This window comes from Lutzomyia longipalpis, chromosome 4 (assembly GCF_024334085.1).
Source record: "Lutzomyia longipalpis isolate SR_M1_2022 chromosome 4, ASM2433408v1".
Taxonomy (NCBI): domain Eukaryota; kingdom Metazoa; phylum Arthropoda; class Insecta; order Diptera; family Psychodidae; genus Lutzomyia; species Lutzomyia longipalpis.
The window spans coordinates 21,413,638-21,428,827 of NC_074710.1; the positions used below are offsets into that span (position 1 = coordinate 21,413,638).

The 15,190-nt window shown below is 32.9% G+C and overlaps 1 protein-coding gene across 1 annotated transcript in view; it reads right to left on the reverse strand.

The window, feature by feature from the left end:
* The window catches only part of LOC129794835 (synaptotagmin-5), a 33,361-nt gene extending 24,090 nt beyond the window's left edge, over window positions 1-9,271 (reverse strand). Inside the window, exons 1-2 of the mRNA XM_055835721.1 lie at window positions 9,207-9,271; window positions 8,824-8,906 (exon numbers count right to left, since the gene is read on the reverse strand). The gene's annotated coding sequence lies outside the window, so the exon portion shown is untranslated. The remainder of the gene's footprint in view (window positions 1-8,823; window positions 8,907-9,206) is intronic.
* Between the last annotated feature and the right edge of the window lie 5,919 nt (window positions 9,272-15,190).

Sequence of the window (15,190 nt, forward strand, 5' to 3'; positions counted from 1 at the left end):
AATTCGTTCGCGGAAGTGGAGAAGTGCGTGTACGTAAAATTCGTGCGAAAAATGTTGAATTCGCGAGTGGAAAATTCCATTGGCGTCACTTCGACGTCACCGTGTGGAATTCGCGGAAAAAGTCCACCGTTTTGGGACTTTCGCGGCGTAGAAAACCGCGTTGTGGCACCCGGAAGTGCTGTTCAGAGTTTTTCTCGTCGGGAAAAGCGCCGTGTTGGGGAAAACGCGTTGAAAATGTCGAGAAAAATGTGAAGAAAAAGTGCCATTTTGACATGTCGTGACGTGTTCGTCGCGGAATTGAGGGGAAAAAAGTCCTTCAAGGGGCTTTTTCGGGGCATGGAAAGTCGCGTTGTGATTTCCTTCGATGCGAAAAACGTTTTCGCAAAGGAAAAAAGTGTCGCGAGTGTAAGAAATTGCATCTTTTCACGACGCAATTGGACAAAAGTGAAAGTTCCGTTTAACGGTACTATTGTGTGTGTGTGTGAGTGACAAGCGGCGTGCGCAAGGAGCTGCGTATGGGTGTGCTGCGGAGAGTCAAGCAGCAGAGGCAGCTCGTCGTGAAAAGGTGACACACACACACACCAACGAGGCACCGTGCGGCAGTCCCGACACGCGTTGATGGTGTGGCGAAAAGGAACGTATGCAGCAACCTATGCGGAGTAAAGGAAGGAAAATAGCAAGTAGTTTCAATGTGTTGGAGAGTGGTATTCTCCATATAAAAATAATCATTGAAAATTTTTAATTATTTCCCATGAAAAGCGCTTTTCATCCTCCCCTGTCATGCCATTCTCTTGATGAATTTTATGTTTATGTATAACATGTTAAGTTTAAGAGAATGTTAAATGGAAGATTCCTTTACAGCTGTCAACGGAATAAATTATGGTTTTTTTTTATTCCGTTATTATAATGTGTGATTTCATAATGTTTCTGCTGTAGTTTATGCGGGAAATCATCTTTTAGATGGAACCCGATTTAATATAAAAAAAGAAGAGGTTTTGAGTTGCATAAGAATTATAAAGAACCAATGAGTTGAAATTTTCATGGAATTCGAAAAAAAAGGGGGAATTTTAATGAAAATTTCAAGAATTGAAGAATTGGTTGAATTCTTGGAAATGCAAAAAAAAAAAAAATAATAAAAAAAAAAGAAAAGAGGTGAGTTGCAAAGGAATTATAAGGAACCAATGTGTTGAAATCTTCATGAAATTCGAAAAAAGAAAGGAATTTAATGAAAATTTCAAAGAATTGAAGAATTGGTTGAATTCCTTGAAATGCAACGCAACAAAAAAAAATTGACCATTAATTGAAAGTTTCCTTTCAGAGAATTGAAAAAAAAAAAAAAGGGAATAAAGAATAAGAAAAAAGAGACCAACCGGGACTCTTCTTGAAAAAAAGGGGGAAGAATATTTCAAGAAGAAAAATGAAGAATTAGGACAACTGGTTTTCTTTGTGATCTTTCCTTGGGAATTCGTACATCTCGGGTTAGGATTATTGAGGGATCTTAGTTAAAAACCGAGATGAAAGGAATATTATGGTGGTTCGAATAGAGATCAAAGAGGATGGAATCAAGGTTGTCGATGTCCAAGAAAGATTCTTCAGTAAATTGTAGGGAAGAGAGAGAGGTTTCACTGAAGCATAGTTAGGGCTTGAATCTAGTGAAACGGACTAGTGGCGTTATAGCATAGGTAGTCTCTCTTTTGTGCAATGCCTACCGAGGCATCTGATGATACCTGAGCGGAAGGAAGTTCTTCGAGGTTATCGCTCTTTCCCTGGTGTGGTATCATGGTAAAAGAAAGGTACTGGTATTGGTACAAATTGTTATTTACTGAAGCGTAGAAGTATAGCTTGCAGTATAGGACACTGACAAGAGGTAGTGTGTTGAAGTAGCGTTTCTCTTCTGATCAGGTTTACTGAAGCATTGGATACCTGGGCGAAAGGAAGTCCTCTGAGATTCTTGTTTCGCATAGAGTGTATCAGGAGAAGAGAAATGTGCCTGTGCACATGGAAGAGCAATTCACTATGTTTATGTGATCAGTAGAAATACTGTGATAAACTGGCTCTTCAAGCATCCATAGAACCAACCTGATGTCTCAATAGATATGGTAGAATGGATGAATTGGAATGTAGGTCTGGGCGATCAATGGACGCATTGTAAGCTAGACAAGACATTCAGGTCATGCAACCAGTTAATACTAAAGACAACATTCATGAGTCTTCGTTGATTAGATGATATAGAGATTCATGAGTCTGTGAGTAAATGATACTGGTGTAGATAAAGCATGACGAGGTTTTCGCGGAGAGGCATCATGCTTGCATGGTGGGCCTGTTACGTTGAAAACCTGAAATGTCGTATTGATTAACATCAATCCAAGGTTCTTGATAGTTAGTCATACGGCAAATGGTTTCTCGGAGACACTAGTCTCTATGGAACGAGCTTACGGTTCCTGGAACTGGGTAAGCTAAGTCTAGACATATGTTCCATGAGAAACAAGTAACATGGCGAAAGCTGTGTTGAGAGAACCTTCTGTAGGTTCATGGGTGTGATGATTTTGTGTCATGTGCACTGGCGTACTAAATCAAACAGAACCCTTGTGTACTTGGACTACCAGGTACTGTTCCATTAGGAACAATTTGATATTCTTCCAGTTTTCTATAGAGTTGTTGTCCACTGTGCCGGGCTTGCACTCTAGAACACATAAACCCAGTTGTTATCGCATTAATTGCGAAGTATACTGGTTGGAAGAAGTTCCATTGGGAACACTTGGATATGATTTTCAGTTTGTGCATAGAGTAGTTGTCTAATACAGACTTGTACTCTATACACAGGACCGCAGTTGTTATCGCATTCATTGCGAAGTATACTGGTCGAAGATCACGGGAAAATTCGGTCAATCTGTCTTGCTTTTCCTAGCTTGTGCCGAGGACGTCACAAAAGTCAGGAATGGCCGAATGTAGTACCGCTGGTACTAACTGTCATGGTATAGGACAGATTGGCTTATGTGTGTGGGGTTGGCGGGAGTCTTAAGGTGACTCTCTCTCCCAACCATCCTAGTACGGTTGGCTCAGTTACTCGTGGGCCATGGGGTCGTACGGACGGACTCACCCCCATAAGTCTGAATCGTAGTACCTGGCTATGACAATTGGTACCTCATTGTCAGGTATTTTACAATTTGGTTTTTTTTTCAATCACCATAAAATTAAATAAAATCTATTTAACATTTCATTATAAATTCTACATATGTTTATAGGGAAGTTTCATTACTTCAATATCGTCGAAAGGAAACTTGGAATAATATATTCTTTGAGAAAAAATGAAAGTCAAACTTTTGAGGTTAGAAACCTCGATTATCCAAGTGTTAAATAGACTAAAGATAATTTGAAATTCTTTTAAATTATCCTTATTCTTATACTTTCACAGAAAAACTTTTGGTGATTTCATTTCTTTTTTTAAGGGTTTAGACACTTAATTTTTAAGAGATTGAAAATGCCTTTATATAGCTCAGAATAAGCGATAGAGCATTTCCTAAAGCAGAAACATTCTGCTAACATAACCTCACTTTTACTTTCGCTCATAACAGATATATTTAATGAAAAATTAAGAAAGAAACTCCCCACCCATGTAACATTTTGTGACCACCAGAGAGCTGATTTGGTCACACAACGTTCTGCCGACGTAACCTTTACGTCGCCTTGTTACCAACCGATATGGTAGCGGCTGCGACGTCGCTGTTACGAAACCTTTACGTCACAAAAATTACCATGAAAACATTTTTGTGCAAATTGTAGAAAATTTTCACATTTCTAATGCAATTTTTCTTGTAAAAATCATAAAATGAGAAAATATGAATTACCAATACAAATTATCCTCAAAAATACTTCAATAATTTAGTTTTTTATCAAAATAGAACATTTGGTCATTTTTGCGACTAATTTGGTAATCTTGTGACGTCGTGAACAAATGGTAGGCATAACGTCGCAATATGGTCGCGCGCAACGTCGCCGTGACCACACTCTCAATGACCTATTGTTACCTTGCAAAAACCGACTAAACATTTAATTATTTCATCAAATTACCTGCTAGATCTTCATTTTATAGAAGAGCAAAGACAATACAATGCATTGGTTGGCATAAAAATGATAAATTATGCTAAAAATAATGAAGCATACCCCATGGTAACATTTGTGACCAATTTGGTAATCTCGCGACCTCATGAATGCATGGTAACCGAATGGTCATATTGCGACGTAACCGCGACCACACTCGCAATGGAAGATTGTTACCTTCCCAAAATAGCCCAAATATTTAATTATTTAATCAAATTAATTGCTCTATCTTCATTTTATGGGAGAGCAAGGATATTTTAGTGGATTCGTGGGCGTAAATATAGCTAAAAATGCATAAAATCATAAGATGTATTCGTTGGTAATTTTCGCGACCAATTTAGTAATTTTGCGACGTCACGTTATTACGTAGCGGTTACCTCGCGGCAACGTCCCCAAAAATGTAAACAATGGGAAGCTTCACATAAATAGGGAATTTCCCAGCGAATTTTCTTCTAGCTGTGGACAAATATGAGGTAGCATAGAATCCAGAGTATCTGGATCAATGTTTCATGGCATTACATGGCATGCATTGCTGGAAATTAGCAAGAAAATAGATCAATTTCTTCTTCTGAAGACAGAAATTGAAAATCTTTGACATGAAATGTCACCGAGTTTTCTCATTGCACCCAGCAAAAGAACTTTCGCCGACATTGTCTGCGGAATTTCAGGACAATGTATTGGACAAATCTAATATTTATTATTAAAAAATTAAAAAATATATTTTTAATAGCTTCTTAAAGAAAAAAATACTTAAAAATCATTATAAGTGAAAAAAAAATATTTAAAAAAAAAAAATTTGGCTCTAAACAAAAATAATAAATGAACTCGATTTTATTTCACAAAATTGTTTTACATTACAAAAAATATATAAAAAAAAAAATATAATAAAAATCCAGAAAAAATATTCTTAGATTATGGTGCATTTTAGTAGAATTTTTTTTAATTTTCCGAATCTTTTACTGATAGTTTCAATTTTAAAATCATCTTTTCTAATATTCCATAAGACACGAAACGCTATTTAAAGGTGATTTATATGTTTTCAATCTGTGAGTGTACTTCTTTTCTATATTATTTATTCGCTATTTAAAGGTTTCGCTTTTTTGAAATGTTAATTTTGTTTATTTAATACATTTTTTTTTAAATATTAATATTAATTTTGTATTAATAGCTTAAGATAAGTTTGAAGAAATGTAGGTAATAAAAGCAAAAGTGACGGAAAGTTTGGTCAAATTATGATTAAAAGTCAAAATGACGGTAAAGAGATATTAAATGACGGTAATTTCCTTAAGAGTTAAGGCGTAACCAAATTTTGTTTTTAAATTATCATTGGAAATTGTCAAACACTCAAGAAAATCGTTCTCATTTCCCGGAAAAGCGCTGAGAAATACATGAATTTTCCCGTTTTATTGGTGTAAAACATTTTGATTTTTTTTCTTAATTTCTAGCTTTTCTAGTAAATTCCTTTCTATGTGAAATGAAAGCACTTTGAAAGCTTAACATTATATATTTAATCCATTTTCCTGCGAAGAAAACTCGCGAGATTCCGGCAGTGAACTTTTCTTTCGCTTCCCATTTCTCCAATATTCCACGTAACCAATTTTTATTTTCATTATTTTGTAGCATTTTTAATTCTCCTTCATTTAATAAAGCATTCGCAGAAGAAATCCGCTGGGAAAACTCGCTATTAAATAATTTACCAAAGCTAAAAGTACATTTTTGCGTTAGAAAAAAAAGAATTCCTCTCCAAACATAAGTGGAAAAAATTGTCCATCCTTTGCCAAATATAATCACTTTTATCTGTGATTCTTTCGAAGAAAAGAATAGCACAGCTTCTGTGTACCACCAATTTTTGTTCAAAATAACCGACACGTTTACCAAATATAAGGTGAAATTCACCATTCAGACAGTCTTCTTTTGTTCAGATTTTTAAAGAAAAGTTAAGATTTTTTAAGAAAAGTTAAGATTTCTTAAGTCAGACTGAATTTTAGACTAAATGTAATATTTTTTGATGATTTTTAAGATTTTCGATGTCTTAAGACCACCAAGAGCATTTTTTTTAAACTTAAGAAATAGAAAATTGTATTTACTTATCAATTTAAAACAAAGAAAATGCATTTTTGAGTGTACAAAGAAGATTGATTCTTTGAAGAAAGAATCACAGCTAAAATGTTACTTTTCAAGACAAATTCAAGTGTAGTAAGCTGTTTTTCTTTCATTTTTATAACTTTTTCTCGATAAAGAATTGAACATATTTTTCCAATTTTTTCCATCAGTTTATGAAAATTCTTGGTGGAAAATTGGGGGATTTTCACGTGAAAAACGCGAAAATTCGCTTTAAGCAAATCATCATGCACTGATGACAGTCTTAAGATTGTTTAAGCATTCTTAATACTTGCTTAAAGGGCACTGAATGATTCTGAAGAATTTTCCGGGGGTGTTTTGAGGAAAATCACTCTGGAAAATATTTTGGGAAAATTATTATAATTTTTAGCCGTGCTTTTGAGTGCCAGTTTGTTCTATTCTTTATCGGGAAAAAGTTATAAAAATGAAAGAAAAACAGCTTACTACACTTGAATTTGTCTTGAAAAGTAACATTTTAGCTGTGATTCTTTCTTCAAAGAAACACAGCTTCTTTGTACACTCAAAAATGAATTTTCTTTGTTTTAAATTGATAAATACAATTTTATAATTCTTAAGTTTAAAAAAATGCTCTTGATGGTCTTAAGACATCGAAAATCTTAAAAATCATTCAAAAAATATTACATTTAGCCTAAAATTCAGTCTGACTTAAGAAATCTTAAGTTTTCTTAACTTTTCTTAAGAAATCTTAAGTTTTTCTTAAGAAAACTTAAGAAATTTTAAGATCTTAAAATTGTCTGAATGGTGAATTTCACCCATAATCAAAAAACTGACCATTTTGCCAAAACTAAAAACTCCAACAAAAAGAATTATTCATATTAACGACTAAAATCTCAATATAAAACTTCTGCTTTTTTTATTTTTCATAATAATTAATTTTGGCCAAATTATTTTTTATAAGACAAAAAATATGATTTTTCTAAAATAATTAATTTATTATATGAACAATAAAGCTGAAAATGGAGTAATGTTGGAAATGTCCAACAAAAGTCGTAGGATTTTGCGATGATGGAAGTTTATTTTTTTGGGTGTCATGGCGACGGCTTTTGGCGGCGGTTATTTTGGCGGGAATTCAAATATTTCAGTGCAAACTTTAACAAATTATTTCTTCATTTCTATAATATATTGAGCAATATTTTAAAGTTTTTCCACCTTAGAATATATAAATCTAATTTTAGAAAAATAAAAAAAAATTAATCAAGAAAATTCAATTTTTAATGGCAATAAAATAATTAAAAATTATCATTTTTTAATAAAGGAGCATTATTAAATGAATCTACATCACTTTTCACGACGGTAGTTAAATTGGCATATATTTTTTGGGTGTGATGACTTCCCAAAAAATGCATATAAAAATAAATAATATACGCGATGGTCGCCATGAAATTATTCCGTATGGATATTTGTTGTAATAACTCATGGCGCCATCACCATGGCATTGGTATAAATAAAGAAAAAGAAAGAGAAAATATAGAAATGTTGAATGTTCAAGAGAAAAACAGAGACAGACAGTGCGAAAAATTGCGACGTAACCGCAACGTAATGGCAACGTCATCGCTACTTGACGACGTAACAACGAGGTAACCGCGACGTCGCGGTTACTTACGTATGTGGTCACATGCCTGGTCGCAGCGACGAAACTGCGACCTTGTTGTTACGTCGCCATGACGTCGAAAAATTCCCCATTTACGTTGCCATTACGTCGCGGCGAGGTGCGATGTTACTTGTGGCGTGACGTTGCCGCGACCTGAAATTACGTCGCCGCGACCAAAAAATGTTACATGGGCAGAAATGATGCCTTTTGTGATATTTTTAATCATCTTTTGTTCTAGAAATTCATAAGCTATTTTAGATGAGAAATGTCTTCAGGCGTAAGATGCTCTTGTTAACATAACCTCACATTAAGTTTTGTGTCTACTTTCTAAAATGCAATATCGTCCAATCAAGCTCAAACTTGATATGAGCACCAATTAGGGTTCCCACAAAACTAAAAACATTTGCACCTTTATTTTAAACATTTTCTCATATTTTCCAATGAAAAGATTTTTGAGTCAAGGAATCATTCAATAATGGTCCTGAAAGAGTTAAACACATTCAAATAAAAACGAATTTAATCAAATAAAAACTAAGAAAATTTTTAAAAATAAGAATTATCCCATATTAGGGCCACTTCCCCTATGGGTAGTGAGTTGTGGATGGGGGAGCTAAAAAGAAAATATGGAGAAAATTCAAATGGGGGCGGATTTTGGGGAATTTCGCAAGAAATCGTGTCAAATGATTATCACTCCAGTATGCCATCCATCTAAAAAGGACAAATTGCCTCTTCTTTGGTGGAGAGAAATCAATAAATTGCTTTTGCGAACTTCGCTGAAGAACCAATCCAGAAGGAGGCAAAAAAAATGCAAATTTTTCTTTTGCGATGCAAAATTCCTAAAATTCATTCAAAAATATTCAAACACTTGAGAGGATGGAATCATTTGGTGGAGTAATTGGTTCCATTGGTGCCCGCGGCTGGACGTAGCGAAAGCACCATATGGTGGGAATATGGTAACAGGAAATTGTTTATGTACAATGAACACTCACCGGTTGGAAAAGCTGCGATGATGGAAATCCTTATCAGTGTGAATGAGGAAGGAAATACTTTGGTGGGAAATTCTCAGGAAAATCTGTGAGGAAAATAAATCAGGAAAGGCCAATTAGTTCCTCATTACACCACGCACCCACACAAGCACCAGATTTAACATTTTTATCACAAAGGTTGGTCGCCTCTGAGTGGAGGCCAGCATCCACAACAAGAAGTCCCACAAAGGACAATTAATTGAGCAATTAGTTTCGAAGGAAGGGTGAGAAAAAAAATTTAAGGGTGTTGCAAAGGAACACAATCAGGAGCCGCATAAACCCATGGAGACCACACAGGGTGCAAATAACCTGCGGCTCTTATGCAAAAGCATAAATATGGCACGTACTTGCGTAGTAGAGGAGCAAAACGATGTTGACCCATCCAGAGCACTTGCGAGACTGCTGATGCTATCTCCGCGCCGCTTCTGAGCCTCAATGAATGAAAAGACATTTTTTTGCCAGCCACACGAGTCGAGGATTCTCGTGTTTTTCTTCTCTTGCTCCTGGCTTTTTTTATCCTCATTCACATGACGCGTGAAAACCTTGGACTCAACCCCCAAAGAAGCGGGGAAAGAAGAAAAGAAAAGAAAATATTTTGATATGCCAATGATGTCGTAGCGAGAATTATGTTTTGTTGTCCAATGCAAAATTCTTCAGCACTAGCGCATGATTGACATGATTTTTGCAGAGTTATTATTACTTTATTGTGCGTGCTAAAAAAGGATGTTGAATCTTCTAAAGAAGCTGTTAAGAAGACCTTCCTAATGGAAATAACATTAAGAATGAGAAAATTTTAGCACCATCTGGTTGCATATCCTGCATATTAGGAGGTAAAGAATTAATGGGCAAAGAACGCTTTTTGTAAAAGAGAAATTATTCACTTAAAAGACATAAGGGATGAATTTATAGACAACCATCAAAAGCATCAAAACCATTCTATGAAATTATTAAAAGGAATGTCTCTTTAAGCTTTATTAATCCCATTACTTCTTTGCTTTTTATTGTTTTATACTTATGTTTTCTTCTATTAATTGACTTGTGTTCTTTTAATTGTTTAAATTTTATCCTTTTGATTGGTGGATTTCTATTCTTTTGACTTAACATTTTTTTATTTAATGTTTTGATTAAATAACTTCTTTTCATTTGACTTAACTTATCTTTTATTTATTGAACTAATAACTAACTAACTAAGATGGAGGAGTATCCTAGATAAGGCTAAGACTGGAGACCAGCTGTAGCGCCAGTTAAGAAAGTAAGGTAAGTCATTTCTGTTTTAGATTTTTTTTTAATTCTTTTGATTAAATAAGTTTCATTATTTTTACTGATTCACTTCTGTCCTTTTGATTTACTAAACTATTGTTCCTTCTGTTATTTAGATGCTATTTTTTCTACCTATTTCAATTCTCATCTTCTGACTTAATACTTTCAGTTCTTTTACTTCTGTTATTTTCGTTATTTTTAATAATTTACATTTCTTGCTTTGACTGATTAACTTTTGTTCTTTTCACTGATTCTGTTCTTTTATTTTTTTAATTTTGGTTCTTTTAATTGATTGACTCTGTTCTTCAAGAACTATCTTTTTTAGATAGTAGAAAAATATTGTATTAGCGAAAGAAATAAAATTAAATAAAACATTTTTTTAGTATTATTTCCAGTACTTAATCAATCAAAAGAACAGGGGTAAAAGAATTAAAGGAATAGTGTTTGAATAACAAAAAACATAATAAAAACAGAAATATCTATTATATTTTTTGTTATTCAAACACTATTCCCTTAATTCTTTTACCCCTGTTCTTTTGATTGATTAAGTACTGGAAATAATACTAAAAAAATGTTTTATTTAATTTTATTTCTTTCGCTAATACAATATTTTTCTACTATCTAAAAAAAAAATATTTAACGTCTTCTTGAAGTTTTTTTTTTTAAATAAATAGAAATTAATGAAATTCTTTAGAAATTAGGATTTTTTTTACACCAGTACCAGTCTTTTGTATTTAGCAAAGACACAATTAAACTTTATGCTTGAAAGAAATATTTTATTATCCAAGACGCATTTTTCCCGTGAAGTTTTCTAATCTCTGAAACACCTATAAGTAACTTTCGCGCATCCCATTCAAAAGAGCAATATTATCGTGAAATAAGAACTCCTCTTAGAAATCTCACCTTATCAAGATCCTGATCATGAAAAGAAACTAAAAGGAACTAAATAAGATCTTTCGGGTGATTTGAATGTTTAGAAAGGCAATCAAATTAAATGAGAATGCTCGTTTTTTGCTTCGTAGTCAATCCACGTTTCCATTTATTATGCATTTCTTTACCTTTTGGCGAAACAATCATATTCAACAAGACACTATGGGATAGAACACACCTCAAATCCCATTCCTCTTCAAGCACAAAAGACGCATTGATTAATATTTTATTTTATTGTGTCTGTGTCGGAGATATTGTCCAGAGTTTTTTCCTCTTTTTAACTTTTTCTTCAACCACAAAGACAATATTGTTCTTCTTTGAGGAGAGTATTTAGCAAAATCATTCTCCGTAGAATGGGAACACCACATCGAGACATTCTGCGTGATTCAGAGGACAGTTTGACTGTAAAAAATTTTACTTTTGGGGGCAAATGAGTCCACACCTTCTGAAAAAAAATGCGTAAATATCCGGTTCTTGCGGGTGTTTTCCATTTTCTCGCGGGAATTTTAAATATTTTGATTAGTCAACGTTAATTGAGCTGGATCCAATGGATTTTCCATTGAAGACCTCCCAATTTTCTCAGCACATCAAATACCATATGGACTATATTTCCTTCTAAATAAAAACTCTCCCTCTCTTTCGTGTTTCTTCTATTTTTTTTTTTTTGTTTATATGGGAGTACTTATCTTCGATATTATGTACAGTACACAACACATATAGAGTTCCTTCACCAACTTTTTATCAAACTTCAACTGTAGGATGCTTCTACGCAATACGACAGATGTAGTAAATGATTAAAAATTATTTAAAATTTTTTTAAAATGATTTTTTAGTCCCTTTGAGAAAGTTTTTACTTTAAAAAATTATTTTAAAATATATTTTACGCAGTTCTTTAAAGGAAAACTGGGGCTCAATCAAATCAGTTGTAAATCAGTTGCATCCTGTCAATAGAAATCAAGTTTTATTTTTAGAAATTATTTCTTGAAATTATCACAAAATGAATTAAATTCTATTTTAAGAAAATCAGTAACTTTTTAAAGTTAATTCCATCTTAATTCTTCGTCGAAATCAGTGAAATCAGAACTTAATCAGAAATGATTCGACACAGATGAATCGTTAAGATTTAAAGGTTTAAATTCTGCAGCGAAATCAGTAGTAATTGTCAACAATATTCAGAGAAAAACACCCATTCATATTTTAGGATTCTTCCTTATATTCCTTTTTTTTGATAATTTCTTACAGAAGCCTCAAAATTTGCTTATTTTTTTATTTTTAAATTTTTATTGGATTTTTATCATAAATTATTAATTATTAATTATTAATCGAAGATATCTCAAATATTTATGATAAAAAGCCAATCAAAATTTTAAAAATAAAAAAAGAAACAAATTTTGAGGTCTCTGTAAAAAATTAATAAAAAAGGAATATCAGGAAGAATCCTATATGACATTAATGGGTGTCTTTGTTTGTATATTGTTGACTTACTCACTTTATTAGCCCCAGTCTCCCCTAATATGTATAATTTTACTGTTGGTTTTTATTTTATTTAATACAATAATAAACGACTAAATCAGGGATATTCTAATAAGGAAAATAACTCAGAAACATCCAAATTTCATAAGGAAAAACCAAACTTAATCCTCTGAAAAATTAAAAATCTCTTTGACTACAAACTTTCTCTGCCCTACCCGATGGTAATCCTGCTTTTCCACACACACACAACACGCCTTTTATAAATAGAATGTCTCACTTTTTTATGTTCTCTCTGCAATCTTTATGTAGTTTATTATGGTCTCCAAAACGTTGGGCTGGAGCTACAACTGGAATTTTTCCTCCCCCAAAGGTTATCTTTGTGTTCTTAAGAAAAATATCTATTTTAGAAAATTTAAAACGAAAGGGCTCAACTCTTAAGACTCCATGAGCGATAATTCAAACTTTTCCCCAATTGAGAGGAAATTTCAATCAATTTCCAATTTCATTTAAAATTTTATCTTCTCCAATTTGGCAATTTTATTGCACCGCGTATTTCTTCTGTACGCTGAAAGATTAATTTCATGCACTAGATATTTGTCAAAATGACCACAAAAATGATAATTTAAAGTAAAAACTCGTGATTTTTCGCGCGAACATAAAAAAAGAAATTTAATACGAAATGAGTTTATTCCCACAGAGACATTTTTTTTTTCAAATTAAAATACAATAAAATGTGTCTTTTTATTTGTGATATAAAATCAAATAAAGCACATAAAAAAGTGGCTTGAACTTATATTGTTTTGTGATTTCCATTGGAAATTGTTTGAATAAAATGAAAAGAAAATAATAAAAAAGACATTTTGAAGCAACTAAATTGTAGTTTTATGTGGTAAATTAGCGTGCTCAATATATTGTTATTGAGACTCTCAGAATATCATGATTGAGACTATTAAGGGAAAGAGGTATATTTATTTAAAGAAAATCTTTGAAATATTCGTCAAGATTCGAATTATTTGCTAGGAGGAAGTTTCGAACTATTTTTCAAGAAGACTCGAACTATTCGTCGAACTATTTTTCGTTAAAAAATTCAATTTATTCTGCAGTTTCAATTTACAACAAAATGTAAAATATTGCTGCACCATTTAAAATATCGAAAAGCGAGTAATTCATACGCTGTAATAATTCAGAGAGGTTTTCATGTTTAACTTCACTTTAAGTTTTTGATCTACTTCGTGTTACTTTTAAATGCCGGTTTATTGAAGAAAAAATTCCGCATTTTTACAACTTTTTCTCCACATTTTTTATGTAATATACAAGTTTTGATTGAAATTATTTTCCCTCCAAAACAAAAAATTCATGCTTCAAATGTCGTTGATAAAAATGCGGAAAGGTCATGGAATGAGGAAGCTCCGCGAGCAACAAGAAAAACTATCAAAACGCGTACAAGAAGAGGAAAATTGCCACAAGAAGCAATAAAATTTCTTAACGATTCTTTTCCTGTGCGACTCTTATTGATATTTCGAGTATAGAAATTTTTTTTTTAAATACTCTCCATGAGGATTTAGCAATACCACATAAGCTCACGACCAAACCCATTCTTTGTCATCGATCATCATTTTGGAATTTAAAATTACGATGAGATTTACCCGAGATAGCACCGCACACACAGAAAATTCGCAACAAGTATTCGCCTCTGCAAAATTTCCAACACTTTTGCCATCTAATTTGACCTTACAAACTAAATTATATGAGGCACTCTCAAAGTAAAAAGAGTAGAGGCTTTTACTCCGCATCCACATAATGCCATTTGCTCAAGTTATTTATTTATTTATTTATTTATTTATTTTTTTGAATATTCAACTCTCGGTAAATATTTACAAAATTTCTGCACAAAGAAATTCTGCCATAGAGAAATATTCTCACATATGGTTTTTCGCAGAAGCGCAATCGTACAGCGCATACCAAATGAGGGACACTGAAAAAAAAGTCACGTAAACTCGCCTCCAGATTAAGGGAAAAAAATACACCTTAATCTCATCTCTTAAGCAGTCCTCTAGAAAAAAGTACCTGAATAAAATAAATCTAATAATAATAAGCAGTCCTCCAAAATTCAAGGAACTTTCCTTAAGTGAGGAAATATTTTGTGAATTTCTTTGCAATTTTTCTTCCAACCCTCTTTAAATTTACAAATGAGCGCAAATATTGATTTTGGAGCATTGATAAGAAAATAAATTCCGCACAGAGAAATTCGCACCTTATCACAATACTCGCGCGGGGAATCACGATAATGAATGTATCCATGAGGTGAAAAAAAGCTGAGCGACTTTATCGGTTTCTTATACATTTGTTTTGCAACTCATAACATTTTTCGCACGATATTTCTATTTGTCAAACTGCGAACTTGATGATTAATCAAAGATTACGACATTTTTACCTTTATTCTTTCATAGAATTTTATCAGGTTACAACTAGGCGGTGAAGGAATACCTATTTCCTATTGAAAGGACAATTTTTTTGGGGGGTGGGGGGAATTTAATTCGAGACACATTTGCCCCAGTTTTAAGGGCCTGATGAAGATTTAAATAAAATCCTCTATTTAAAGACTCTGAAAGTAATACAAAATTGTTTATTTTTTTAAGAAGTAAATTATATAGTCGTCAATATCTCG